This window comes from Ursus americanus, chromosome 11 (assembly GCF_024610735.1).
Source record: "Ursus americanus isolate L20-20 chromosome 11, mUrsAme1.1.p, whole genome shotgun sequence".
NCBI classification, from domain to species: Eukaryota; Metazoa; Chordata; class Mammalia; order Carnivora; family Ursidae; genus Ursus; species Ursus americanus.
Window position 1 is genome coordinate 52,313,502 of NC_142137.1, and position 17,778 is coordinate 52,331,279.

The 17,778-nt window shown below is 32.7% G+C and overlaps 1 long non-coding RNA gene across 1 annotated transcript in view; it reads right to left on the reverse strand.

Annotated features, from left to right (window-relative positions):
* Window positions 1-1,484: 1,484 nt before the first annotated feature.
* The window catches only part of LOC148109286 (uncharacterized), a 49,444-nt gene continuing 33,150 nt past the window's right edge, over window positions 1,485-17,778 (reverse strand). The window contains exon 3 of the long non-coding RNA XR_015726015.1: window positions 1,485-1,644. This is a non-coding gene — a long non-coding RNA (uncharacterized LOC148109286). The remainder of the gene's footprint in view (window positions 1,645-17,778) is intronic.

Sequence of the window (17,778 nt, forward strand, 5' to 3'; positions counted from 1 at the left end):
ATAGCTGGACCAACCGGCAAAAAGTCTTAAAGTGATGTTTCCTGAGAGCAAATGGAAAATGCATAGTACTAGTGGAAAGAGTCATAAATACAAACCATACCCTTGTGAATAATTCCAAAAAGTAAAGTCATAGTAGATACCCATAATTTCTTCTTTACTCAGTTATATATATACTTAGGTATATGCATATTTTTTCCAAACCCATTTCCTTATTATATTACACAGATTATGTGGAAAACAACTAAATATAATTTTGTACAGAGACTAGAGCATATCAAAACCAAGATTGTGACCAAACTGTGGACAGAAAAAAAAAAAAAATCACCTAGCAGTGGATGTGGTAGGTAGTGTTAGGGAGTATGTATATATGGTATGTAAACTATGGATCTACACTTTCCTTGGGAGGTGAGACTTTCCACAGATATTTTATTTGTATGGTGAATAGTTACATCTATTAGGCAGGATTACATGGTTTTCGCTAGAGTTGTTGATTTGCTTTTGAATATGGGGTGGTGGGTATATTTGGGAGTGAGTAACCAAAGATTTGTTTTGTGGTAGATATTGCAAATTGGCAGTGGGTTTTCTATTACAACAATTTCAGGAAAGCAGTTGTGTTTACTTAATGTCTGTGTTGTTCCTGGTTTTATAGCCTCCAAACTTATTTCCCTGGGCATTTCAGAAACTCTGTGAGTTCCCTAATTCCCTGTAGTAAATTCCATTCTGCAAGTATACATTCTAAGGATTGAAACTTAGAAGGCTGACTGATTGACTGATTCATCCATTCATTCATTCACAGAAGGAATAATTATTGCCTGTGATGAGGCTGTTGAGTAGAAAATGTCCTTTTTTCCGGAAACAGAAAATGAAATTGAAACTGGGGAGAGCAGAAGGTGAGGAGCAGTCTACTTGGTAAGGAAGAAAAGAGATCTCCAAAATTCTGCTCTTCAAATACCATTCCCCACTCCTTGTACCCTCTCTTTCCCTATTTATCTAAACTAGAAGCCTATGGGGATTTATACAAATTAGAAAACAGTATCAGGGTCTGAGTTATTGAATTGGAGTCAGTGCTAGTAGTTTGGACAGGGGAGGGAGATACTTGCCTCTTCTACCAAAATTCAGTAAAGAGTATGCAGAATAATCGTTTATAAAGTTTTATTCATGAAGAAGAGATTAGTATCTCAAGCCCTAGTTGTGCATGCAGCAGACCTGATGAAATGCTCTGAGCCTACAAAAATACTGGAAAGAGGAACTGGAAAATTGGAGAGAGAGGGAGTAAGAAAGAAAGAAAGGTCAGAAACAAGGTAGCAAGCCCTTCTCCACCTCTGCACTGCCTTTTAGCATGACAAAGATTCATGTTCTCCTGTGGAAAGTCATTGGCTAGGCTGCCCTTACCCCACCTAAGAGATTCAGTACCAGGTCAGATGCGAGGGTGCAAGAGATCAAGTCAGAAGAAAAAAAAATCTTACCTGCAAGTGAGCTGTGCAATGGGGAAGATCCCACAGATTGCCCTTAAGGAAGGATATCATCAGCAAGCACAACAAGAGGCAGCAAGAATTACGACTGTATTTCCTTGTTAAGTATGTAAGTGTTTGACCTTTTCATCTCACTCTTCTGGGCAAGTCCAAATTACAAAGGAACTAGAACCTACAGGAGAAGACAAGAATGAAAGAGCAGATCAAGCTCCATAACCCACCTGAGTTCCTTGGGCCAGAGATAGGGTGCAGAGAGCTGTTAAATCACATGTAAGTTGGAAGAATTGTACTGGACTAGATACATCCTTTTCATAACCAAAAGTGACCAGGAAAATATGGAATATGTTTGAGATATTAAGAGACAGGAAGGAAAGAGATACCATAGCCCAACTGGAAGACAATAATTAGAGAAGAAGTATTTTATGTTTCTGTACTCTCGAAAGTCACACTGTTTCATGATTCATTTACATTTACTAAATGATGAAAAAAAATTATGTATTAGTGGAGTAATCAAAGTGATTTTAGGTACAGAATAAGAAGAATTTGGTTTGGCTGTGTGAGTCCAAGGGAATTCAGTGAGTTGACACTGGAACGAAGTCTTGAAGGATGACCAGGAAATTCTAGTGGAGAAGAATATGGACAAGCTTGTCAATTAGATGAGACAGCAAATGCATTAAGGCTGAAATTTTGTGAGTTGGCTAAAACACAAGGGACAATGGAAATAAGGGGAAATACGATGGAAAGTTGAGCCGTGTGCTAATAAGTTCTCAAAGTCTTTTGGTCTGAGAAATACCATGATCAAGTGCATTTTTTGAGAGATAGTGGTGACAGGATTAAGTTTGTAGTAAAAGAGGAGATCACTTAAGAGTCTGCAGAGATAGATCATGAGATTTTAAACTGAGATAAGTTGAAAAAGGTGGAAGAAGGGCAGTTATACAAGGTTTTCAGTGATAGAAATGTCACGACTTACAAGTAGGCATAGGTGGTGTGGAAGCAGGAGTTTGGAGAATGATAATGAGGTTTCTAATTTGGACTGGGTTTTATAGGTGGGTACATTAGATGCAAACATAAGTATTGAGATAGAAAATGATTTCTTTTTCTTCTTTCCTTCTTTTCCTTCTGTCTTTTCTTCCTTCCTCTGCCTTCTTCCCCACCATCTCTTGCATATCATTTAAACTTTCTGTTTGCATTTTATTTTCCACCTGATTCCCAATAAGAATTTGAAGTGGTTAATAATTAAAGTTGTTCTCTTTGTGTTGTTCTAACATTTCTAATGCTAGATTATCATCCTTTTTTTTTTCTCCCACAGTTTTGGAGCACTGTCAAATTGTCTTGGGAGATTAAGAGCTGGATCTTGGTTTGCATTCCTAAACAATAGCATTCTCATATGCATGTGGATAAATTGATATTAAAATAATTATATTGAGCAATAATAAATAATGAATGTTTTTGCCTTGCTAAAATTAGGCCTTAGGATAACTCACTTCCAGTTACCTCACATATAACAAACAATCACATATAACAACAAAAAATCATGTAAGAAAGATTTGTATTCATGGATGGTTTTAGATATAATCAAATATTTTAAGTCATAATATGCAAAGAACAAAACAAAATAAAATAAAAACAGAAATGATCTTAGGAACATTGACTTGGTAAACAAAAAAGACTGACCATTTATATGTTTTAAAATCATTGACAAATACAAAAAAAAAAAACAAAAAAACTTTTGTCCAGTTTTTCTTTTGGATTCTTTAAAGTGTGATTTATTCTTTTCATCTTTTAGTATAAAAAGGGGAATTTGATTTGATGTGGCCCCATGCCATGGAAAAGAGGGATGTGCCAATAATGTAACTTATTTGATAGATACATAGTATTTAAACCAGATGAAGAAAATCAACATGTTTATTTTTCATCAAGCTAAGGTCAGTAGAAATATTTCTATGTAATGTAATATATCATCATGGGATATCATCTCGAGAAGGTCAATTTAAATAAGAAAGAAAAACTTGTAGCCTAGATGAAAACCACAACCAAGCCTCCAAAGAAATACAAGACTGTAAGTTGTGTTCGAATGCAGGAATGTTTGATAATTGCTTTCATTAGGTAATTTCTGGGGTATGGCAACTCTAACCTGTTTTTGTTGGGGGAAGGGGGGGTGCTTAATTTGGTCTGCATAATGCTAGTCTCCTGCAAGGAGAAATGCCCAATTAAAGGGACATAAACATACTTTAAGTGTCATCATGTGTGCTCCCAGAGCATGAGATCTTTATTTAGCATAACCTTACCACTCATAACTGCAACCAGGGCTGGACTTACTTACAGAAATATTGGAGATTTTCCAGGTGACTGGTTAGTTAATTGGCCCTCCTTTGGGGATATAATAGGAGAAGTAAAGGAAGGAAGATTGGTTTCCTGATGTTCTTGAAAACTGTTTAGAAATATGGCATGATGGGAATTTACCAACTTTTCCTTTGGGTGTTATTGTACTTAGTAGAATGATCCAGCTTCTTCTAGTGTCCAAGTGATGCCAGGAAATAAATTTAGCAGTGGAAGGAACAGATATTTTCTTCTCTATATAATTTGCCACAATGCTTAAACCAATTAACATCCACAGAGAAGAAAGCTGAATAAATAAAGCAACTTTTATAAGGTACAATGTCTTTAAAAGTAAAATACTAAGAAAAATTATGCAACATAATTTACACTTGTTATGTAGTATAATTTAAGGAAACCTTCAGTGTTAATATGATGCATTAAAAGTTCTGTGGTGTCAATAAAAAGTTAAAAGCAAAATCCTATATTAATACTTCTTTCACAAGCAGGTGTTGTAAAGAGTTACTCAGAGGTTTTAAGAATAAACAAAGAAAGTATTATGCATAATAATCATGAAATAAATGTGTTGGTTTAGAAAAGATCTTTCATCTTCAAAGGTTTTAATAGTCACAACGGGATAAAAATGTGGTAGTTCTTGTGTACAAATCCTTTCTTGTACTTTAATTTAGAGAAGTATTTTCTTTTCCCCAAAAAAACCTATAAGCACCCTTCATATATTTAGCCTTGAAGGTGTGAAATATTTTCAGTTAAATATCTCCACTTGGGTTACATAGTTATTCACAAAGGAAATACCCTTAAATATTTATAAACATCAAATATTATATAAAAATTTCTAGAAAATTAGTAATTTTTTTTTCAAAAAACATTCACTGAGACTCTACTAGGAACATGGTATGGGGGATGCAAAGCTAGATCCTGGAGAGACAAAGGTAAAGGTTGAGTAATACCTATTCTTTGCCATGGAGATACTAACATAATTCAAGCCATGTAATATCCATTTTCTCGGAATTCTAGCTCTATGTGTTACTATGAATCAGACATTTTCATCCAGATGTTTTATGTTAATTCAAATTTAAATATCCAAAATTAAGGCATTTATTTCCTTCATATCTGTCAACAGTAACCACCCCTCCTCTTCACATCCATATTTTTTAAAGGAAAACCTTCTCACATACCTTAGCTGAAAATTTCACATTCTTTTGATTTCTCTTCCTCTCCTTTATCTTTTTATCTGCTCATTTGATTTCTTTCCCTATTCTTTTTACGTTCATCTAGTCATTCAAAAATCCTGAAATTTCTATTTTTAAACTACTTGTTTATATTCCATTCATCCACTCATGCCGGGGGAAGTAGCTTGGTAGACAGTATATAGATCATGAACACATTTTTAAAAAATTTTTGTTAGAATTACACATAAGAATTTCAGTATTTTGAAGGTATTATAAATTATATGGTATTTAAAATTTTTGGTTTCAATAATAGTTCAATACTACTGTATTGAAAAGAATATTGATCTTCTATCCTGTGACATTGCTAAGCTGATTGAGTTCTAAGAATTGTTTTGTAGATGTTTAGGGATTTTGTACAAAGACAAATATGTCACTTAAGAATAAGAACAGTTTTTTTGCTTTTTTTTTCCCCTCTATGGAAAAGTCTTTCATTTCTTTTCCTTGTCATATTGCACTGGCTATAACTTTCCATACATTTTTGAGTAGGTGTGAAAAGAATGAACATCTGTATAGAGTTCTTAATGTTATGCCTACTCAATTTTCACTGTAGAATATGATGTGATTGTAGATTTTTGCAGATGTTCTTTTTCAGATTGAGGCAGGTTTTTTTTTTTTTCTACACCTAATTTTCTAAAGAAAATATTTAAATTAAAGATACATGTTGAGTTTTGTCAAATGTGTATAATAATCCCTTCCCTCTGCTCTTTGGTATTAGTTTGCTCTTCTTTAATGAAGATTCTTAAGGTGTAACTTTTATTATTCATTTGAAACTGTTTTTCTCTTCCAATGTAAGCGTTAATGCCTGTATATTTTCTTGTAGGCTTTTCTTTAGCAGCATCCTTCAAAACATTCTTATATCCCTCAAATTTTGATGTTACATTTTAATTTTTGTTCACTGAAAAATATTTTCTAATTTTCCTTGAGCTTGCTTTATTTATAAATTATTTAGTAGTATGAAGTTTAAGTTCCAATACTTGAGGAATTAATTTCTAGTTTAATTCTGTTATGGTTGAAAACATATTTTGAATAATTCCTAGCGTGTTAAATTTAATAAGGCTTGCTTTGTAATTTGGAATATAGGCTAACTTGGTAAATGTTTCAAGTGCACATAAAAAGAATTTCACTCTTGTTAGGTGAAGTGTTCTATATGGTATTGTTCAAATATTCTATATTTTTCACTGATTTCATTCTACTTCTTTTATCAACTACTGAGAGAAGAGTCTATAAGTATAATTTAAGCTTTGTCTATTTGTTCATTCCCTCCTCTCTGTTTTGTTTTATGTGTTTTGAAACTCTATTATTAGGTGTGTACACACAGGATTGTCATCTTTTCTTGAAAATGACAGTTGACCCTTAACCTTATGTAGTATCTTTCTTTATTCCTAGTGCTTGTTTTTTAATGCTGTGGTGGATGTTCTGAGGTCTGCTTTGTCTTCAGCTTTTTTTTTTTTTTTTTTGCATTTGCAAGCTATATATTTTTCCATCTTTTTATTTTTAACTTTTGTTCATCATTATGTTTCTAGTGTTTTTTAAAATATTTTATTTATTTATTTGACACAGAGAGAGAGAGTGAGCACAAGTAAGGGGAGTGGCAGAGGGGAGAGAGAAGCAGACTCCCCACCAAGCAGGGAGCCTGATGCAGGGCTCAATCCCAGGACCCCGGGTCCATGACCTAAGCTGAAGGCAGATGCTTAACCAACTGAGCCACCCAGGCACCCCTCAACTGGTTTTCTTATAGGTAACATATTTTTGGATCTGGTTTTCTTTTTTAACTGATCTGAAACATGTCTTATAATCTTTGTGTTAAAACATTTACATTTAATGTGATTATTTATGTGATCGGATTTATATGTACCATTTTATTACTAGCCTTCTCTTTGTTCCTCTACTGTTTTCATTTCCTTGTTTTTCTTTTCCTGCTTTCCTTTGAATCATTTGAATAATTCAAACTCAGTTCATTGAATTTTTTTTTTTACTCTGTGTGTGTGTGTGGTTTCTCAGATATTAAAAAGCATAATTTTGGGACACTGTAGCATACATAGAAATAAATATATATTTGTATAAAAATATTCTTATCTGATATTTCTAAAATATTACCTGTTAATTTTTCTTTCCTTAGAGTAAGTAGATATGTCAAGAAGTTGAAAAAACACACATTTATAACCACACACATTTACACTTACGAACAAAAACTTTGTATAAAGCTTTATTATTGTGAATTTTATAAGAAAATATTTTTAAAGTTAGTTTGGTGTATATATTTTAAGTAAACTTTAAATTCAGTGGACTTGAATCTTCATGGAAATAATTATTCACATTTAATTTTTAACTTTCAAAAACTTAGGTTCTATTAAATTATACAACTAACCAATAGTTCATTGCATGCTTATATCATACCCATAGAGGTGGTCTTTATGTCAGTATTATATTTAGCTTGTGTCATTTAATTATTTGAGGAATATGACCTTTAGTTCTTATAAAACTTGTAGAAACACAGAAAAGCACTTCAAGAAATAATTAAGGGAAAAGAAACAATTTTAGACATATTATTTTTGTTTAAAAATCAAACCCATGTTACAGTTCACCCATACTCAAAGATAGGTTTTTAGGTTTTTTTCTGCTTATAGAGTGACCATCAGAACTAGAGCTTTTCAGACTAAGAGTAGTGACACATTGTTTGTGTCCAATGGATAGAAAAATAAGCATCCAAACCAAATACTGATTATTGTGCCCAGAGATATTACAATAGCAAAAAATAGTCCAGGAATACTGGATCAAAATATAAAGTAAGTTAAAGCAGGAAAGTGTAAACACCCACGGGTAATTATTCTATTAATGTTATAGACGTATCACTACTATGTTAAGATGATGATGATGATGATATGACATAACTATAATGGAATTTTATATTTTATATTTCCTATTAACTTACAGAGAAGCAAATTAAAGTGTTATTAAAATTTAAGCATTTATATTTAAATGAAATATTTAAAAAATAAGTAAAAAGATCAGATTTCGAAAAGTTGGTATCAGACAAGAAACTCCATTCATCTTGATACCTTTCATGGTCTATTCCAATAATCAGTCCCTATCTGTACAAGGATTTGCGTGTAAATAAGTAATAGATAATAAATAATGGTTTATATTCATTAAAAATACACCAATAAGATTTGTTACATAAAACAATTTTTGAACTTAGGGAAGTGATTTTTGGTTAAAATGTTTTCAAATACTTTTTTTTTAAGTTTTTATTTAAATCCCAGTTAGTTGACATACAGTGTAATATTAGTTTCAAGTATATAATATACTGATTCAACACTTCCATACAACACTCAGTCTGGTAGGGCTTACTGTTTTTATTTATTTATGTATTTATTTATTTTGAGTCTTTCAAGTTTTTATTTATATTCTAGTTAGTTAACATACAGCATGACATTTATTTCAGGTGTAGAACCTACTGATTCATGACTTAATACAACACTCCATGCTCATCACCAGCAGGGCTTACTGCTTTTAAATCATTGCTAAGAATAAACTCATACAACCCCAAATAATTGGTTCTTTCTACCAATCTATTTATTTTAGTTATATGTGTGATTTTACTTTCAAGCTCCTGTCAGATCCTAATTGGAATGATCACTTACGTTTCTGAAAACAGAAACTTTATGACTCACATAAAACACTCTAGAAAAAGAAATAATATAATAAACAAATACATTGCCATTGCAGGCTAGATATCTCTCCTCTTCCTAACAGTTTCTCTTTGAAGAGAAGTCTTCTGTTTAATGAACAAACTGACAGAGACTAAAGAGTATACTGGTTTCTCTGTTGTTCCTTGTTCTGAGTCATCCTTTGTTCACTGGATCACTGTGAACAACTTGGCACTAGGGAGTATTAACTTTTTGGTAATGCTTCTCTTCCTCTTTCCTTCATAAAACAATAAAGACATGCATTGCTGACATGAATTGACATTCAAGTAGAGAGAGGACTATACTGATAATACTAGAAAGGTTGAAACTCAAGCACCTACGTTCAACTCCACCTTGGTACAGGAAAAGGGTCTTCCATGAACCCCAAGCTTCCCTTTTCATTCTTGCTAAGTGCTGGGAATGCCAAGACCTGGCTATGCCTTTACTGGATTTCTCAGGGTTGTGTTTGTAGTGAGCAACCTTTTGGGATGGGGTTACATCCATCTCCAGGCACAGAGCAGCCTTTCTTCCATTTATTAAAAAAGGACTAGAGGGCGCCTGGGTAGCACAGTCCTGAAGCATCCGCCTTCAGCTCAGGGCGTGATCCCGGTGTTTCGGAATCGTGTCCCACATCGGGCTCTTCCGCTGGAAGCCTGCTTCTTCCTCTCCCACTCCCCTGCTGTGTTCCCTTTCTCGCTGGCTGTCTCTCTGTCACATAAATAAATTTAAAATAAATAAATAAATAAATAAATAAATAAAATAAAAAAGGACTAGAGCCTCCACAATCAGTGTTCTTTCTTACAATGCAACCCACTGTAGGTGCAGATAGATATCCTTTATGGACTTTGCTGTGGATGGAATTGTGTCCTCCCAAAAGTATTGATGCTCTAACCCGCCAATGTGACTATATATCTGGAGATCAGATCTTTAGAAGGTAATTACAGTTAACTGAGGTCATAAGAATAGGAAGCTAATTTGATAAAATTGTGGGCTTTTCAGGAGATGAGAGAGATCACTCTCTCTCTGCACCACGTGAGGACACAGAGAGAAGGAAAGCCAGGAAGAGAGGTCTAAGCAGACACTGACCATCTTGAACTTGGACTTCCCAGCCACCCAGAATATGAGAAGGTAAGTTTCTAGTGTTTAAACCATCCAATCCTGTGGTATTTTACTATAGCAGTATGAGCAGAATAATACAGGCCCTTTGGGTTGGTCCAGTGGAATTTGAGCATGAGAAGGATAGGGAACTGTCCAAGAAAAAAAAATGAAGTTCTATTACTTTTGCTGTGATTAATAAAATCTTTGATCTCTTACCTAGGAATCTCATGTCTTTAACCAATATCCTTGAAATAATAACAGGTTAACTTGTTAGCCTGCAAGTGGAATAAAACCTTGGACCCTACACACTGCTTTACATTAAGGTGCCTACTTTCAACCTAAAATGATCAGCTAGTAAGTGCTAGAAATGATGACGATGGTGTTCGGATGGTGATGCTAAAATCCTCCTGTCCCAGCGGCTATGACTATAGCCATGATCATGTATGAGGCACCTTATTCAGCAATTTTTACATATTATCCCAATAAATCATAACAGCAACACTACAAAACAGCTAACATTACATAAGGGACTTAACTGATTTGATTTATACTTTTTAGTAGATCATTCTGACTACAAGGTGAAAATGGAATCAGAGTAAAGTGAGCAGCTGTTGAAATAGTCCATGTAAAATGTAATAGAAATTCCAACTTGTGCTATGACGATGGAAGACACTGTATTACATCCTTATTAATGGTTTTAAATATTTGTGAGATGCCCAGAGTCCAGTTATTGTGCAGAAAACTCAATACACTCAATTCATGTTATCTTATTTTATTTTGTTGTTCAAGGTTTCCAAAATTTATTGCTTTTCTTTGATTTCCTTAAGTTAATCCCAGATAAATCAAATTAAATTAAGGTCCTGACAATGGTATATCCAAAAAGCTTAAACTGGTATTTTTGAGTGGGGTTGTAGTTATCTACATTCACTCTGGTGAATGGAATCTGAAGTCTCAGCAAGTGACCCATACTGACTGCCGGTAAGATTGATCCAAGTAGAGTATCTTTATTATAATGATGTAATTTCAGCCCTTTTACAAAAGTTTTCACATGGAATTTTTTTCATTTCCAAAATGTACGTGTCCTGGGGTATTAGCGTACATTGTATATACACGAGGAAATGTGTTAACTTCCAGTCTTTCTCAAGGAATCACAGCTATGGCCAAACCCTGCCCCTTCCTCTCAAACTGACTCGATTTTTCCCTCTTGTCATATTGTTTTCATACAGGCTGTGGAGAATGAATGAGTCTCCGATTTTCAGTTTCCCACACTTCCTCAGGTTAAAGGGTTATGCTAATCTCTATTCATAAATGGCTGTTTTCTATTCTCCTTGTGTGGCCAGGAGAAGGCAGTATGTAATAGGTACTTACAAAGTCACCTGCCCAAGAGGGCTTTGACCACCTCTTGTAAATTCTTTCCTTTGGCTTTCTAGAAGCCCCTCTTCCCTGGCCCGCTTATTTACTTCCCACTTCAGTACTGCATAGTTTAATACACAAGTGTAAGGCTCTTTGAATCAACCACCTGCTCCCTATGACTCCTACACCAAATTTTGCAAGGAACATTTAGTCTCTGTGGTGTTTTTTTATTTTTTTAATTGCTTTTTAAGGAGATGTATTTGCAGTACTGGAAGAAATCTGTAGAAAAGTTTAGCAAAGAACAGAGAGTAGCACAAACTATTCATTCTGTTATTGTTCTGAAACTGTCACCAAAAACCAACTAATAAATACTAAAAGCAGACCTAATGTTTTAAGTGAAAAAAGTGGTTTCTTGAAAATTGTACCAATTTCTAGGAGAAAATTATTTACTGATTACATTGTGTATTTATATATACATTGTGGGGATTAAATTTTTCATGATATTTTTATTAAAAATTACTTTGACAAATAAGCTGAAAAAATGGTTAAAGCTAATTATACCAAAATTAATGTTGCTTTGTTTACATTTTATTTATTTTATTATGTTTTAAGCTGTTGAGGACATTTCTCATGTACCCCTATGGTTTATAGCTTGAAAGGGCTCCACTCACTTTGAGTATTTATTAGTTATGGATTGATTCATTCTGATCTGATAACCAAATCCAATTTGATTCCTTGCTCTGGCTTTTCTCTTTGTGGAAACCTAACTAAAAACCAGTTATGAAGTTTTTATTCCTATGTGGTCTATCTGTGCTCTGATCATCTGCATTAAAAGATCAATAGGATATGGCCCCAGGACAGTCAACTCTACTATTTCATTAACGTAGTTTCAAGATGGGAAACTAGTAATAATATTGTCTAGCTAAGAGGTTTATTGGGAAAACTAATTAGTTAATACTTGCAAAGACAATTTAAATAGTCTAATTTTTCCCCAGAAATGCACACATAATAAAGGAAATGCAAACATTCCTTCAAACCACAAGCCATGCTGTATTTAAAAAGCTAAGATATTCAATCTAAAAGTTATCTGTCAGAATTTTTTCTTTAATGAATAATTCAACATTTAATCCATTAATATTAACCTTTTCATTTTAAATATAGCCTGATGTCAAATATATATCAAAAAAAAACCCTTAGAGTTAGTATGCCCTTTGACCAGAATTTTTGCTTCTAGAAATTTATTCTAAGGAAATCATAATGAGTATATGCAAAGGTCTAATGACAAGAATATAGATCAAAACTGAATTTAAGATAGTGAAAAATAAACGAATGAAATGCTCAACAATAGGGAAAGTTAAATATATTACAGTCATAAGTGTAAATACTCTGCAACCACTGGAAATCATGGGAATATTTCACTATAAAATTTCATTTAGGGGCGCCTGGGTGGCACAGCGGTTAAGCGTCTGCCTTCGGCTCAGGGCGTGATCCCGGCGTTACGGGATTGAGCCCCACATCAGGCTCTTCCACCATGAGCCTGCTTCTTCCTCTCCCACTCCCCCTGCTTGTGTTCCCTCTCTCGCTGGCTGTCTCTCTCTCTGTCGAATAAATAAAATATTTTTAAAAAAATTTTGCATTTAGCATATTATTAACAAAAATAGTTAGAAAGAATCTGATTACATTAAAAGATATGTTAAGTGATATGACATCTAGAGTCTGCTTTAAAGCACTACCAGAAAAACAGCAATATGGAGATAGATAAATCAATATTGGAAAAAATGTTTATGATGGAGTTGAGTATTGAATGAGCACCAAGGGTGTTATGGTGTAATAACTTTCTCCTTTTGTATGTGCTTGAAGTAAATTTACTAAAAATAAATTAAATTTAAGTAAGTCTTAACTTCTGTTTAGGAACAGTTAGAGGAGAGTTTGCAAATTTATGTATTAATTTTAGGGAAAACAAATCAAAACTTATTTTTGCTTAATTTTAAAGTATACATATGCATATACACATTTATACACATGTAAACATCTATGTATTTAAGCATAAGTATGTATGTGTCTTTCTTTGAAATGTGATGGGACCATTCATAAACTTTGTATTCTTTTATAGTTTTCCATATATACAAGAGAAATTTTGCATCAACATTAGTTAAATTTAGAATCAAAACAGTTGCTATGAAGACATAGGAAGTCTAGTAATAAATTATTTCTCCAGCATATCAGGACTTTAAATAGGAAAACCTTTAGTTTACTCGTTGCCCAAATGGTCAGAGATCATTGAATTTGTCTAGAATAGAGGATTTTAATAAATAATTCTTTCAGGAATTTGTGAATATATTTTATTGATTGTGGAATCAATAGATCATTTCTAATGAATCTGGCATGTTTAATGAATAAAGGTTTGATCCAAATATTACATCTAAAGCAGTGAGGCATTTATATTCCAGCAGGCAGGATCACTTAAACCCTGATTAGTTAACAGACTGTATTCATGAGAACAGTGTATTGATTTCAATGGCTTTATTGATTTTCAGTCTGTTGAACCTAAGCACCTTGCAAATTTATGGGCTGGCTTCATTGACTGTGTTTTGATGTAATATATAGTTGTTTTTAGCAAGTGCTATAAAAAGTTTCTGGCATCTGACCTTTCCTATACAAGATCATTAACCTGTAATTTTTTATTATTTTCAAAGGTCTTTCATAGAGGAATAGTAAAATCATTAATTTTAAGTTCTGTTATTTATAAAAGGGAAAACCAAAAGCTAAGCACTATTGAAAAAATCAGATATATTTAAAAGAAATTTTCCATAATAATTTAGTTTATTTGAAATATAACTTTCTAGATGAGAGACTTGACTAAGAGAACTTAAGTCAGCCCCTATCCATGCTGCTATTTGGCCCCTTTGGGTTAGTTGGCCAAAACCAACCAGTAAAGTATTAGGACATGGATCTGATGAGTATTTTTATTTAAAGTCACAACATTTCTATTGTGTCTCACAGAATTATTTCAATTCTCTCAAATCAAATTTGCTGAGTTTTCTGTAAAGTTTTGATTCTGAGTCTTTTGATACTGTGAATTGAATTTAAATATGCCACATAGTTCAACACTATAGAAACTAATTCAACTTTTATTATATCTTGTATTGTGAATCACATAAGCTCTTTAAATTGGAAAAATGTTTCTTTCACGAGTCATATCATCATCAAAGATGTCTAGAGTGATTAATGAGATTATTTAAATTCCCTGTATGGGTTTTACTTAATCTTTCTTCCAAAGATATGTAAATAAAGTAGAAGTTTGTTTATTTGCTTTCAGTGACCTTGAGTATACATATATCTGTTCAAATTTAGCCTATGATTCCTTAACAAAGTTCTATATCTACTTTCATTCATGGCATTAAACACTGGATATCTCATGATATTTTATTTTTTGTATTTGAATAAACTTCTGTTTATTTCATGTTTTTAATACCTTCCAATAAAATTAATTTCTTCCCCTCTGTGTTCTTATCCGACTAGTTAATACAAGTGTTAAACTGGACAGTACGGTGGTTTGCTGATAGATCTCCTCTTCTAGATTGACACTGATCCATGAACCAATCATGAAATAAAGACAGAACAAACATCTATTGACAGTCTAACATATGCCAGGATTTTGCTCCATGGTTAGCTTAGCAACTAAGGAATTTATGGTTGAATTTTGCTACTTGGGTTAGAATTCTTTATTTACCAGTTATTAACTGTTTGACTTTGATCAATGATTTAAATTTTTTATGTGTTGTTTTTCCCAAGTATAAAATATGTAACTACTAGTTACAAGTAACCACTTTTAGGATTATTTTTACAATAAATGAATTAATGTATCTGAACCATTAAAACAGTGTTAATCATAGTAAACCTCAACAAATACTACCTATTGCTCTATCATACTTCTAAAATGTACAGTGGTATTTTAGTATTTAAATATTATATGATTTTATGATTTTCAAAATTATATTTATATCTTATGCATGGTCAAAGACTAATACAAAACAGTATAAAATGAAAAGAGAGATCCACTCTCCTCTCACTCAGTTACAGTCTCCAAAAATAACAGCCACTTAACACTTTCTTGGGCATAATCTCAGATAAAGTATATGCATGTATACATATATATGCATATACATATATCCACATATATATATCCATATATATATATATATACACACACATATATACATATAGTATGTTAATATACTTCCTCTTTTCTTTCTAACACAAATTAGAGCATACTCATAGAGACTGACTTATACCTTATTGTTATTTCACTTAATATACCTTTACAGATTTTTTTAAGATTTTATTTATTTATTTGAGAAAGAGAAAGTGAGAGAGAGCACAAGAGGGGGGAGGGTCAGAGGGAGAAGCAGACTCCCCACTGAGTAGGGAGCCCAACGTGGGGCTTGATCCCGTGACTCCAGATTATGACCCGAGCCCAAAGCAGATACTTACTTACCTGACGGAGTCACCCAGGTGCCCCATCTTTACAGTTTTATAGTTCACCAAATCTAGGAGGACCTCCTTCTTACTGATAGCAGCCCTGTGTAAATTTAACTAGCCTCTTTATTTATAGATTCTTAAGTTGTTTCTTTCCTTTTTTTTAACCTAATTAGTGCTGTGATAATATGTGTGTACGTATTTGCATACATGGGTAAATAAATCTGTTGGACAAATTCGTGCAATTGAACTCTCTGGTTTACTGAGGGGTGTCTTTTAAATGTCTTATAGAGACTGTTAACCTATTGTTAAAATGTAAATATAATACCAGTATAAGTTTTCAACAATGGTATGTGATTATGTGTATTTAATGCAAATATATTAAAGACATTCTATTTTAACAGTATGTCTATATTGCTTTTTCATTTATATGTTATAATTTCTATTATAATATTTGGTTGTTTAAAGGCTTTTAAATTTTATGTAGTGAAATGTATCTTTTATGACTTCTTTTTCCATGATTGGCATTTCTTAGTAATTGCTAATGTTTTCTTTAACACTTTGTCATTTTATTTTATATTTAAATATTTTATTCATTAGGAACTTACTTTGGTATAAACTGTAAGTTAAGAACCAAGCTTTTAGGGGTGCCTGGGTGGCTCAGTCATTAAGCATCTGCCTTTGGCTCAGGTCATGATCCCGGCGTTCTGGGATCAAGTCCCGCATCGAATCCCGCATTGAGCCCCGCATGGAGCCCTGCATCTGTCTCTCCCTCTCCCACTCCCCCTGTTTGTGTTCCCTCTCTCGATGCCTCTCTCTCTATCAAACAAATAAATAAAATCTTAAAAAAAAATAGAACCAAGCTTTTAGTTTCAAAACAAAAATGTTAGTGGACCTGAAAGTGTTTATTGCATGAACCATATTTGCCCACTGCTTTGAAATGTTATTTTTATCATTAATTAAATATTTAAATATTTTCATGTCTTTCTATTTGGTTCAAGTGATCTTTCTATTCTTGAGCCAGTCTCTTAGCTTTAGATTGCTATAACTCCTTATGTTATAATGTATAATTCAGATAGTCCCCATTCATTACTCATCATTTTTCAAAATTTTTTAAATTATTCTCAGACAACACTTAGTATTAGCTTCTCTTATTTTTCCAAAAAGATGATGCTGACACTTTTATTGAGATCTAATGAAAGAGTATTTTAATTTTTAATAGACCACTTCAGTTTAATAAATAGAAAGCATGATGGGATAATAAACTATTTTTACTTTCCAAATAGAAAAACTATTTTTATACATTAATTTTATAATCAGCCATCTTACTAAGTCTTCTTTGGTTTCTAAGGCTTTTTAAAGTTAATTTGCTCATGTTTTCAGCTATATAATCATATGATATTTAAAAATGATAATGTTTCTCTTGTTTTCCAATTTTACACTCATATTTTTATTCTATTCTCCATTAAATTGTCTAATGATTCTATTATAATGTTAAACAATCATGGTTCTAAAAGTTTCTTTGTGTTGTTTCTGATTTTAATGTTATTTACTCATATAAATGGTTCTCAGACTTCAGCATGCAACAGTTCATATGGAAGGCTTGTGACAGCAGATTGCTAGACTCCACACTCAGAGTCTTAACTTGATAGGTGTGGAGAGAGATACAAGCATTTGTATTTCTAGCAAGTTCCCACGTGTATCTGAAGTTGTTGGCTCTGGGGCCAGACTTAGAGAACTGCCTAATATTATCATGCTATTAAGCATAAGCATAATGCAGGATTTTTGTTTGAAATACACATGTATTTTGATTATATTAAGAGATCATTTATTCTTTTTTACTAAGAGTTTTGTCAGGAATAAATGTGGAAGTTTTCCAAATCCTTTTGAGAACTCGTGAAGCTGACAAAATTGTTTTATTTATTTTTCCCATTAGTATGATGAATTTTGGTAACAGCTGTTCTAAAATTGAAAAGTATGCAACAAATTGATTATGGTATTTTACTTTTTTAAATATGCTACTACTACATTAAAATTAACATTTTGTTTAGGAACATTCTTTTAATTTCATTAAATTTTTATTCCTACCTTTTTCTGAATTGTGTATTAATATTTAAATTG